This window comes from Calypte anna, chromosome 2, assembly GCF_003957555.1.
Source record: "Calypte anna isolate BGI_N300 chromosome 2, bCalAnn1_v1.p, whole genome shotgun sequence".
Taxonomy (NCBI): domain Eukaryota; kingdom Metazoa; phylum Chordata; class Aves; order Apodiformes; family Trochilidae; genus Calypte; species Calypte anna.
Window position 1 is genome coordinate 118,462,608 of NC_044245.1, and position 13,246 is coordinate 118,475,853.

Here is a 13,246-nt window from a genome sequence, read left to right on the forward strand (position 1 = left end):
TGCTCTAGTGGGCATGGTCATATATTCTATTCTATTCTATTCTATTCTATTCTATTCTATTCTATTCTATTCTATTCTATTCTATTCTATTCTATATTGTTTTATTCTGTATTGTTTTATTCTGTATTGTTTTATTCTATTCCATTCCATTCTATTTTGTTTTATTTTTGGGCAGGATGGATGTTGACAGTTGGGCTCTGTGATCTTAGAGGTCTTTTCCAACCATGATAGTTCTGTGATTCTGTGATACTCCTGCTGAGTTCTCCCTGGGTTCTCCATCACAGCATTTACTACATGATCTTAACTGATTGTGACCTTACAGTCTGCAAAGCTGAATATTACAGTTACATAGACACAAAGGACAACAGGCTAACAGGCTAGGCCACATAACTTGGTAGAAGTTCCTTATAAACAACTTCTTAAATTACACTATCAGAATTTGCATAGGCTAATTGAGCTTGCACTTTGCCAGTTATCATAATCAAGAGCTTTTAAAAAAACCCAAACACAATATAAGCAAAGTTGTTTTTCAGATTGCATGTTCATTTTACTGTCTTCTGTTAAGCACTCTGGGGAATTTCATAAAGACAAATAAGAATGGCAGTTTCAAACAAGAATTACTATTGTGTGAAAAAACCAAGAATATAAAATTATAATTAATGATTGAATGCCTATAATTATAATCAGACTTGAACAACAATTGTAGCTATTAGCAACTAGTTTATGTCTTTCTTTGAAAACAAAAAAGGAAATAAAACCCCAAAAGCCTTCTCTCATTTATGTTCTCGCAGCTAAAGAAATAATGTTTACATGAATGTATTTAGAAGTATAATTAAAGCATCTGGGTGTTGCCTTCAGTCACAAAGGAAAACAAAACACAAGTTTGGGTATTTTTTTTTGCTAATGAGAGATTGTGCATGGGAGAATAGGAATTAATAACTTGCAGGCCTTGTCATGGGCAATAACTCGTTCACCCCACCAAAGTGAGCTGGATCTCTGAGGCTCAGCAGTTACCCAGCTCCAGGTGTAAGATGGGTGTTTGTTTGCTGGTCGATGCAACACTCATGCTTGGGTGTTTTGAGGAAGGATGGAGCCAGTTTTCAGCTCAACCATTTAGGAAGAAAGCAACAGAATCCCACTAACATGCTGTCTTCTACTTCCAGCTTCCATTTGTCAAAAAATGTGCAAAGAGGTGCCTGTCAAAACAATATTGTGTCAGTGGTATCTATGTGTCAGACAGCCAAGAATTCTGCATAAGTTAGGATCTCCATCAGAATTTTTGTTTTTAAAAAAAGAGTTTTATCAGCAGCAGTAAATTTAGAATCTCTGGTTACTGATACAATTTACTGTAGGTGATGTAAGGAAGTTGATGGGTGTTTTTTTGAAGAATAAACTGATAAATTCAATATAGTACCATGCCAAAAAAAAAAAAAAAAAAAAAAAAAAGCAAGCTCATTTCATAAGTTTTAGAAAGCTGGATTCTTCTACTCCCTCCTGAGCTCTAAAAGCAGGTTCTCAGCAAATACAATACACCATTAACTTATCATCTGGCAATTAGAGCACATCTTTTTTTTCTTTGTTTGTCAGTGTCTCATTCACACGTCATGATGCCATTCAGCCTCCTCTCTTCTTTCAGCTGAGAAATGTTATAAAGCCCACCTCTCTCTATACCACAGGTTCTGCAACACCTTTTTCTGCAACTTTTTTTCCACCATTGTTTCCACTTTTTCATTCTTCCTAAGGTATTCTGTTCCAATCACTCATCCTCATTTTCCCAGGTCTTGTCCTGTTCCTTCATGTTTTTACATGCTTTCTCAGTCCTCCAATGCCATGGCTGTACTTCTGACCCTGAAATAATTTTCTGTCCAGCTGTGTCACTATCACAGAATGGCTGAAGTGGGACAGGACCTCTGGAGGTCCAACCCTGCCATGCTCAAGCAGGGCAAACTGGAGCCAGCTGGGAAGTTAGTAAGATGAGATGAGAAGACTGACTATGTTGGAACATGGTAGTTCATTCTGCTGACCATTCTTTGATCAACAATCAATTGTGAATGTGTTTGAATTGAACAGATGCAAAGGTCTTAATTTTCCCTTCCACCTTCTTTGACATCCACCCCAATTTCCCCCAGCTAAAAGGGATTGTTCTTTGTCATCTGAATTTCGGTGGAGTTAGCATACTACATCTGGGTAGACAGAAGTGGTTTGAAGTCATCTGTAGGTCAGCAAACAAGACAAAAATAGGTACATTTAAAAAACTCTAACTTTGACAGTGATAATCTTGAATGTGGTGGTACCACCAGCAAGAAGTGAAGAAGAGATACTGTCAGATAGCAACCTGGCTTCCAAGCCAATTCCAATTCCAACATTGGTGTTTGCTGCAGCTAATAAACAGGACAACATTGAGGGAATTTCTGCAACTGCAGAAAAACAGCAATTGAAAACCTTTGGGAAAAATGGTCACTCCTATCACATAATACCTTGAATAATCAGTGAAAATCAAGTAAGAAATGCAATTCCTGTCTCTGTTTCATTATTGCTGGAGGTTCTCATATAATAAATATAATTACAGTTTGAAATTTTGGGCTGGGAGAACCTGAAAAAGGAAGCACACCATGAATAGTCCCCAGATTCTGTAGCAGCATTGCAACACACTAGCAGGCCACAGTACTTAGCATTTCTAGGCAAACCTGGGGAACACATCCTGGACCCAATTGCCAGAAAGACCTGTAGCTTTTACATGTTTTTCAACACCTAAACAGTAATAGAAAAGCCTCATCTATATAGTTTGTGAAAAATCTCAGCCTACACATTGTTCCAATACGACAGGACCCTTTCTAAGATTACTATCCCCCTAAATTCCTATGGAGTGAGGCTGAATAGTCACATAATTGTCTGGGGGTGTCCATATGAACTGCAGACTGTGATGCAGAGGCAGGGGCACAGGAATTTATCCTGAAGAGAGCTGCCTAGTGAGCACCTTGGGCCCAGAGAGTTTGCTACTATGGGTGCTGTGTAAGGGTGAGTCAGAGTCTCTGGGCTTCAGCCAAAATATCCCCCCCCCCCAGTGCTTCACTGAGCCAGGCAAATGGCCTGGTTTCAGTCATTTAATTTCAGGACTCCAGAGACTCTGAGGTCTCTTCTTTTTAACTTAACTGTATGTTCCTATGGCCTGGGTTATGTATGTCTGTATAATCCGCATTTGTTTCATCTTAAGTATTTTACTCCTATTTCTCTAGGCAATGCAGCTGACTGCAGAAAGAGGGTCTCTCTCAGTGATGTCTTCTGCTGTAACAAACAGAGAAAAACATGATACTAACAGAAATAGCAAGAAGCACCACAAAACATTCACATATATAATGAAAACAGATGTTTGCTGATGTGCTGGGAGGGGCAGTATTGTTTACTGTATAAACAACCAGAAGTATGGGGGCTGCTTTTCATTTTCCTAATCCTTCCTTGACATCCTTGGTCTGTTACCTACAAAAACTAATCTACTTCATGCATAAACTTTTAATTCAGAGTTCTAGCATTCATCATGCAGCTGATTGTCTTTATCTAGGTACTATTTTTATTTGGAAAACAGTTTCCATTAAAAACACATTCTTAGCAGAATTACTAAAAAGACTTGACAATCTTTCAGATCACCATATGGGCATGGCATGATGATTTCCTTGCATGGTAATAATTTCAGAAGTTCAGTTTGGGAAGGAAACATTCTCCATTTTTGAGATTTAATTGCCTAAGTGATTATTAAAGAAAGAATGTATTACAGGGACAAAAATAATCTCACTGGCTAAATTTTTTAGCAACATTTTGTATCACTCCATTCTACTCCCTACTCCCCCTCTAACTGTCAAGGTTTTCTTTTTCCTTTGGCTTACAAAGATGGGAGGTTGACAGTGCCAGAGGTAGAATTTCTCTTTTTATCTGAGAAAATTTACAGCACAGGTAATGGCATGTTTTCAACCCTCCTTCTCCTTATCAAGTCAGGCTCTTCATTTAACCACTGTCAGCCTGTAAAAGGTCATGTAACAGGAGCTTGAACATTATAATTTTTTTTTAAATTTCCCATATGGAAAAAGTGGCATCAGTGTTACTTAGAGTGTAGGATAAGGAACTGTTTGCTTCTTTTGTTTTGATTCTGTACTTCACTTGCCCTGGTTCCCCCAGATGAGAACTTCAGTGGAGCTAGCAAGTAACCAGAGAAGTTCTAGTGAGGTACTCACCTTGTGAGCTTGAGCAGCCCCATAGCTAAGCAGTAAAGGTTGGGTACATAAATACAGGCTGATGGCTTGGATTCACCTGAAGAATTATAATTATCCTAGGATTATGTAGGAACCTCTGGATTATTAGAGAAGACTATTTCAATCCTCTGTTACCCGAGACTTAGTCCAACAGATCAAAGGTTGATCTGTTCTTTGATTGAATAGGATGATGATTTAAGTGATGGTAGTTTAAGTTGTTTAAAATTCCTTGAGTTACTGAGTAAATCACTTGCCTTTGTAGATGAACTGTAGGTCTGGCCTCTCCGTAGGTCAGAAGAGCTGCAGTTGAACTCCAAACTGAGATAATGTTTTGTTTCTCAGTACTTTTTTGCAGAGATTGTTATAACAGCAATATTATGCCATTCTACAACTCCACAATGTGCTGACCTGAGGTACTGTACACGATTCTTATTTCTCCATCTCAGAAAAATAATGTAGTATGATTACAAAAGATACCTACAGGGAGACAAACAAGATGAAAGCTATTTCACAACTTTCACAGCAAAGAATAAATTTTATCAAAACTCTTCATACTCAAGTGAACTGAAAGGTAATATACTACAGGTCTACAAAATTGCCATTGACTCAGAAAAGGAAATAATCAATCCCTACTTATCTGTAGTGATAAAAGGATTGGGGATCAAATAAAAGAGCTGTGCTATATTCAAAACAAAAGGAGAGACTTTTGTATGCCATGGAAACTCTTGCCAAGCATACAGCAGAAGTTAAGAGATTGTGTGAGTTCACTCAGCCACTGGGGGGAGAACACACAAAAAACCACAGAATAAAATTATGTGTAGGCTATTAAATATAGATAATTTTATGACAGGTTTGTTCTGGTTCCTCACTGCCTGTCTAAAAGATACTTACCTCCAGTCTAGTACAAGCATAAGGGGATGGAAGAGTAGGACCTGGAGATTGAATACTGCTGCTGGTAGTAGGTTTTCATAATAACTGGAATTTATCATCCTGAATCTTCAATATTGAATCTTTGATAGTGTTGCAGTGTGACAGGAAACTGCATATGCAGAGATGTACATCTAAATAAGCATCCAGGTCTAACTTGTTAATTATTACTTTAAACTTCTAATAGGAACTGATTGCTAGCAGCACATTAATACATTTAGGACAGACGAGTAACCACCTATCACTCTGTCAGAGTAAAAATGATAAAACAAAAACCAGATGGGAAACACCAGTGGTTTGAATGCTTCAGTTCCAATTGATAAATCTGACTTTCTTGGTATCATATTAGGGAGACAGAAATTAAACAGAGCAGCAGAGAAGCAACGATGACTACTCTTGCTCTCCCTAGAAAACAGGCCCCAGTTGAAATGTTTTACATGTGTAACCAAACCACAGACCCAGAGTACCTGAACAGGGTCCTGCTGCTGTTGCTAGCTTCAGCTGACAGTCTCTAGCAAGCCAAGGTAATGACTTAGATCTGAAGTCTAGCAAGGGAACACTGGAGACGGGACCAGAGGAAGGCTGTTGCCCAGGTCTGATGGTCCTCCAGGAGCTGTAGCTAGAAACAGGATTGAAGAGCAAGCTACCCACCTCACAGGGCCAGCATCTATCCAGGAAAACCAGTCGACAACCCAAGGCCAAACTTTAGTGGGGTTTCTGAGCCCCACCAGAAGGTGCAGGGGGTTTTCCAAGTGTGGCTGGTCAGGGCAATTAAAGACAATTTGTGCCATCAGGGCCCTGGCAGATGTGATGGAAGGGCACCCAGCAGGAACCAGCTTAGCCAGTGTTTTTGGTTTGACAGCCTCCCATTTGTACAGGAAATCAGAGGGAGATTTCTGGGACTCACTGAAATCCCTGCCCATCTTGCAATGTTTAGATACTCAAATATTTATATGCTCAAAACAAGGAGGCACTCTTTAAACTTAAGAAGAAGTCAAGTTCTGTCCTCTTGAGGACAGTAATAAAATTCCCATTGATTTCAGTGGGGTCAAGTCTTAGCCTCACTGTTTCTTTTCCTGAGCTGCTGTTTTAAGTCCAACGTGGTAATAAAAATAATTAGAGGAAGTGCCACAGACTCTTTTTCCAAGCCTTTTCTGGACATCACGTGGATCTCTCCTATATCATTGCATTTTATACTCCCTGCTTTGACCCTTGTGTCAGGCTAATGGCTTTTTGATTAAGAGTCAGATAAACCTGCTCCAGAGTGCATCAATATCACTTGCTTTCGGCCAGAGGTCTGGGTCAGCGACGTGAGCGTGAAATATGCCTTTCCTCCTGCCCTGCTGGTGGGAGAATGTTGTGCTACTGTAGGCTGGAGTTAAAGACAACCTAGTGAAAGAACCAGGAGTAGGGTCCTTCCTGTGCTAATTCTTTATCCCCAAATTGTTCTACTATCTTTATCACAAACTTTTACCCCACTTGTTTCTGAAAATGAATGAATAGTATTAGTGCTTTCTTGTCAGGGGCTGGGGATTTGTTGTTAATTTTTACTTGAGAAGAATAAATAAACTGGGTCAATGTGACTAGTAACAAGCCAGGAGTTTAATGCATAAGTTAGTGTTTTCAATGTTTTTCTTCTCTGAGGTTCATCATTGTTTGGGGTTCAGCAAGTAACTGCTCCTAAGATTATCCTCTGCTCTGCTCTCAGTGTCCTGTGTACCCAGGCTGTCAGAAGTATGTGGCCATCCATCTTGTAGCTAGGAATCATGGAGCTGACATAACACGTGGGATTTAGGTGTCTACCTAAATTTAGCAGTGAATGCATATGTGCACAAGCTTTCTAGTTTAAGATGACCTTGGCTCGCAGTAGACACTTAAATTCTGGTGACTTTCTGTCTGAAACCTACTCCTTGTACCCCTACATAAGAACCCTTGAATCTTCAGTGTCACAATTCTTATTATATCCTGATTTAAAGAATTGCTTGGGTCAGTTTGCCCTTCTAGTCACAGGTAATTGCTGCTGGTGCTCATTCATGGGGCCTTAAAAAGAATTTAAGATGTGGAGGAACTTGCACTAACAAAGTACAATAGAGATCCCTTTCGTATCTTGTAAGTTATCCGCTAAAGCAAACTTATTGAGGTTCATGCATTTGGCAACTTGCCTTTGGAAGAACTGTTATGCCACAGAAAAAAAGATGTTTTTCTAATTGGGATTATTTGTTCATTCAGTCCTTACTTTTGCATATAAACAAAATGTCATTGAGCCATAGATTTTTTCAAAGACCTTTCTATTGTGAGAAAATAGTTTGATTTTATAGTATCCAGTACAATAGATACTGGTTCCTATCATGTGCAGTATTTTACAAAGTCTTCACAGTAGCAGCCTTCTGGTAATAGACATTATTACTCCTTTAAAATTGTGTAACACTCTCAGTGTGTTGTTCTGTACTGTTTATTTGTGGTAATTTGTGAAGTGCTGAGGAATCCAGGGTGGTTGCACAATCTCTGTAGGTATCAGGTTATGTTCAGCACTGAGACTCCTGCAGAGCTACTGATTTTGGGTAGAACAAAGGAAAGACTCCTGCTTTCCACTGAGAAGATATGAAACTGCTTCTTGACCATGAAAAGGAGACAGAATTCATGATCTCCTCAGGCTAGCTAATAGCCCTGTTAGCAAATAACAAGCTAGATTTATATTCATATACTGTGGTTACTGTACAGAGTTTTGCATTCTTGCAGAGAAGACTTTTGGGTTTTACCTTTACTTCATTTCTCCCTTCCAAAGAAGAGGGATGACAAACAGGCAGCAAGTCTCCTTTGTGTATGTATTTATATATGTGAAATAAGGTGGTTTTTTTTTTGTTTTGTTTTGTTTTTAAATGCATGCTACTACACTTTATGTTTTGAAAAATGACGTGATATTAATATCAAAGATTTCACAACAATGCATGTACCCAGGGAATGGAGGTTAAGCTTTGGTATATAAAGTTAATTTGATAATTTCCTGACTTGTGCTTGGCTGGTGATAACACATTCACTTTCTCATAAAGCTAGTATTTACAGAGACCACATATAAACAAAGCCTAGATTTGATTCAATTTTTGTTTTAGTGATTTGGTATTTTAGTGCATTGTTTCTACTGAAATACTGTTGGCATAATTGATTAATGTAAAAAAAATTTAAGTATCTTCTTTTTCTTTATCTGTCAAGAATTCTAATCTTTGCTTATAACCTCCAGACTTACTAAACTAGAGCAATTAAGGGCATTTCAATGGTTGCAAGAAAGCTGCTTGTTTGCATGTATTTGGGAAGGCAACAGTGAAACCATTTAGAGATCCCATGTCTTTGGGGATTTTAGCAAGACCGCCTTTTGGCATCAGTCCTTTAAAACTAAAATAGACCTGACTTTCTGGAAAAGATGGACACTGTTAGTTGCTTTTGATGCTGTATAACACCCAGAATGTTTTCTCTGTTTTTACCAATTTTACATCTCATTTTCTGTCCAGCAATGAATGACTCCTATCTGGTCTGTATTTACAACAGCTGCAAGAGCTGTTGGTATGGTTATCACCTGCCCTCTGGTCACTCCTCCAGCTCCAGGAGGGAATTTCCATCAGGAATGAAGGCTCAGGCTTCATTTTCTGCTCCTTTTGTCTGATTACTTTTTGACACAGGACTAATTCTGCTTGAGCTTTAAGCCAACTGTCTGATAGAAGGTATTGGACCTTCCTTATGCTTCTATGAGTAAAAGGTTTCTGGTTGTTTTCCTGTGCAAAATTCTAATAATCTACCTCCAAAGAGAGAAGCATAATATCTGGCATAAAAGGACACACACACACCTACCATCCAAGTAAGGCCTGTATTATGCTTCTACAGGATCTGGAGTAACCACCTGATGTCACTGGAGTTCAGCCTCATGACTAAAATGTAGCCTTTTGGTGGCCAAATTCTCTCTTTGGAGGTAGATGTAGCTTCTTAGAGAAATCACTTGCAAGCTTCATGACAGCTAATTCTAATACATTAGAATTTTGGACAGCAACAGTGAGGAAATAATATCAAAAGCTATGATTCAGATGGTAAGGGTTAGTTCTTGCATGTGATTGAGGGGGAAGACTAAGACATATGTAAATATTTTCCTTTTGGATAGCAGCACAAGTCCCTCCCTAGCACTAAGCCTCTCCTACCTTTTATACTGATGTTATTTCTTAACTCCATATGTAAGCATGTGGATTTACTAAGTTGAGCAATGGATTTAAATGCTCGGTGACATTGCTAATCTAAAAGAGCAACTTAGCTTCTACGTGCAAAAACAAAACAAAAAAAAATTGGATTTGTTTCAAAGAAGAAATGGTTAACTGGGAAAACACAGCCCAGCACCACAGGCTCCCTATGTGCAAGTGCTTTAATGACCCCCAACTTTTAAAAATTTGTCAGACATAAAAGCAGTACTAATCCGATTAGTAACTGTGATTGAGTAAATCTACTGTAAAAATGGACCGTGCCCTGTTTTGAACATGATACCATGCTGGTCATTTGAGAACTGCCACTGTGGAACATAAAAGTCTCTTTGATGGAATATTTATTTCATGAGTTTAAAAAAGGGATAATATAGTATTGTTTGTTTTCAGCATTACTTGTAAAATTTTATTAGCCAAGGAGCCAATATTCAAAACAGTCAAGACTTGTGATGTGCACTAAGAGAAGGATGAAAGCTCATCACAGAGGAAATCAAGTGGTTAAGTCCAAGAATTGTTCACTCTATTTCTTTCAGCTGCAGCACCCTGTTAGGAATAAAAGGAGGACAAGTACTTTGAAAAACCATATTTGCTAAGTTGAGAAAGTCAGCAATCTGTTGTGTGGCCTTGGAAACTCTCACTGAGCTTTCTATCTGCCCTCCAGAATATTTCTGCATGTCACTTTGGCAGTCACAGATACTAATTTTAAAGCAGAGAAATGTCTTCATTCCTCAGAGCTCACATGCACTGCAATTAGTCTTATTATAAAATGCCAAAAAATTTCTGGCAGCTAAAATAAAGTCCAGGGAAATGTCCACACCACTGATGAATGAGTTCCTTGAAATGAAGTAGGGGTGTGCACGAGCCACGACATTTGAATCTTGATCCAGGTCTGGAAGACCTGAGGATTGTGTTTTGGCTAGGTCCACTATATATATAGAAGGAGATCAGCAGCAGCATTTCTATCCAGCTTTCATTAACTGTAAGTGCATGCACATGTATGCACACGCACAGTTTACTGTTGTTATCCAAGCTTCAAATAGAACAATAAATGATATTGCATATAAAATTTCTCATTTTTCATTTGCCCACATGTAGTGGTATTTCCTTTTCGGTCAAAGTCTAAGAACCTGACTTGAGAGAGGAATGCTTGACCAGCCCCTCTTGTGCTAACACGAATGTTCTATTTACCTAATTAAATATTAGCTCAAGCTCTTTGTATGGTGGAACATGCCAGCTATTGAGAGAGAAAAGCCACACTTTCCTAAGCCAGAAAGTGCACTTTTCAGACACGAGATGCAATTTATCACTCAGCTGAAGAAGTTTTCATTTTTTAAAGCTTGTAAAGAAGGGCTTTCATTTTGTTCACCAAAGTGAAAAAAAATTATCACTTTTAGGATCTATGGAAAGCCTCATTTGTCCTGGAACAAATCTCTCACTTCAGGTTCAATCTGACTGTGTTTTTGTGCTGATGGAAACATTTTAGAACTTCAGAAGAGGCTGTCAGGACATAACTCCTGCTTTTTCTTCCACACCAGAGCATTTGCAGGGGTCTGGAGCCTGTACCTCTTTCTGCTCCCACAGCCCTATACCTGATCCTTTTGGTTCCCAGGGAAGCTTCCGAACCACTGTGACGTGATACAGTAATTCCCACTGGGAAGTAAGGGTGGAGCCATGGAGGAGTGATGCCATGGTGATGCCAAGGGATCTGTGCCAGAAGGGCAGCTTGAGGGACCCACACACTGAGGGTGACTGAGGGGCACTGGGCAGGGCTCACATGCTGCTGTGCTCTCATTTTGGGAACCCAGCTTCTAATTGCATTCGTGTCTTCAAGACCTTGCCAGAAACCCATTTGCTCCTGGATCCAGATAGCTATGGAGCACATGTGAGAGAAATCCCAGGTGCAAAGTCCAGACATGTTGGGAAGTGAAGAAGGAGAAGCCCCTAGTGCTGTCAGTGCTCCCAAGTGAGGCTTTAAACTCCAGCTGTGGGACAGTCTTCTGCAATGACTCTTGCTGAACACTTGCACTTAATCTGCATTTCTTTGAACAAAGTTCATGGACTTACAATTTAAATACAGTTAAAAAAAAAATCAGTGAAAAATGTTTTCACTTTCTTTTAAATATCACACGATCCACTCTTTAAAAAAATCCCACAAGAAACAGTGACCATAGCACCCACCTACTGAGATTCTAAAATGACTCTCTGATTTTCAGCTAGTCACATTTATGACACAAATTCTCTATCAAGCAACATGAAGAAGTACACAAGGTAATAAATATTCAGTATTTTAGTGTATACTAACTACAGTGGAGTTGAGTCTGTAAATCTAAAGGAGACTGCAAAATAGTCCCAGTAATTTCTGATATACATGAAACATTATGTTCTATAAAAAGGAACACAAACCAAGCCTGTGAAAACACAATACAAATTTTCTCACAAACATTTTACATCCTGACAAAAGCTGAACTTGATCCACTACTCTTTTACACTTCCAGAATATTCTATTTCAGTATATTTCACAATCAGACTATTTGCAAGGAAAAAGCTTGTTTCTATTGAAACACAGGAATTGTATATTTTCATCCTTCTCAACTAGGAAATCCCAAATGTACAGTGTCCCAGGCTGCTTGTTAAGGATGATGGTTTGTGTAGAGCAAGCCATGAACAACTCTTTGTTTCCTTTCCAAACAGTTTTATAAATAGAGTTCACTTACGATCTCATAAACTTCATTCTAACCCGAGGCCTTTCTGCATAGCTTCATTTACACGCTCACAAATTGAGCATTTAAGAGGTTTACTTTAGTTTGATAATGATCTATTAGGGCTGATTATAAAATAAAATAAAAAAAAATCAGGTATCTAGTACAAGTACTCATTCACATAAACAACACATCACCTCATTTCATTGTGGTCTCATTTCTGAATGGGGTATCAAGTTCATAATGTTATTCTGGGGCAAATTTATAACATACAGTTTTGGAGCTTGTACTCTTTCAAAAATACAGAACACCAGATCTTGAGCTATTCTGGGGGAAAATCCTTCTCCACAGAGGCCATAGTTGCAAATCAGATGAAATTTTACACGTAGGTATGTACATGTGCATAATGTGGCTAGAGAACAAAGGTGGAAGGATGGTATTAGTAGCGGGACTTACACCATCCTGGTCATTTAAAAACTGCATTCAGCATGTCACTGGTTATTATTTGGGCTTCTTTGTTTTCAAGTTGTAACATATCTCAGATAACGATTCCTGATCCCTTGCCCACATTCTTTTCTTTTAAATTCCTTTCTAGGCTCCTGTCTTAAACAACATTATTCATCTTCCTGACCTTACATGTGAAGCAAATGGCATATCCTCTGGTGTGACTCTTGACTTCATGACCGTGCCTTGGAGGGAGCCTGGTGCTGAGCAGTGGAGGGAGGGAGTGATTGTCACCACTGCCACCATGCTGCTGTTCCCCAGCAAGATGAGTTGGGCTGGACAGAAAAAGAGAGAATTATTCTGTGGATTCATAGATTTATCATAGAATCATAGAATGTTGGGCTGGAAGGGACCTCAAAGATCATCTGGTCCAACCCTTCTAATATTATTGTTTATATGATATGTCTCAGCATCCCATCGAGCTGGGACTTAAAACTTTCCAAAGTGGGGGAATCCACCACTCCACCTGGGAGACCATTCCAATGTCTGACTGTCCTCAGAGTGAAAAATTTTCCTCTTGAGTTCAAACAGAATCTCCCCAGGAGCAACTTGTGCCCGTTGCCCCTTGTCTTGTCCATGTGACTCCTTGTAAATAGGGAGTCTCCCTCTTCTTTGTAGCTGCCCTAAAAGTACT

General features: G+C 39.0%; 1 long non-coding RNA gene across 1 annotated transcript; it reads left to right on the forward strand.

Annotated features, from left to right (window-relative positions):
* Positions 1-7,720: 7,720 nt before the first annotated feature.
* On the forward strand, positions 7,721-12,804 carry LOC115597896. Its single transcript, XR_003987236.1, has 2 exons — positions 7,721-7,992; positions 12,704-12,804. It is a non-coding gene; the product is annotated as an uncharacterized LOC115597896 (long non-coding RNA).
* Positions 12,805-13,246: the final 442 nt, after the last annotated feature.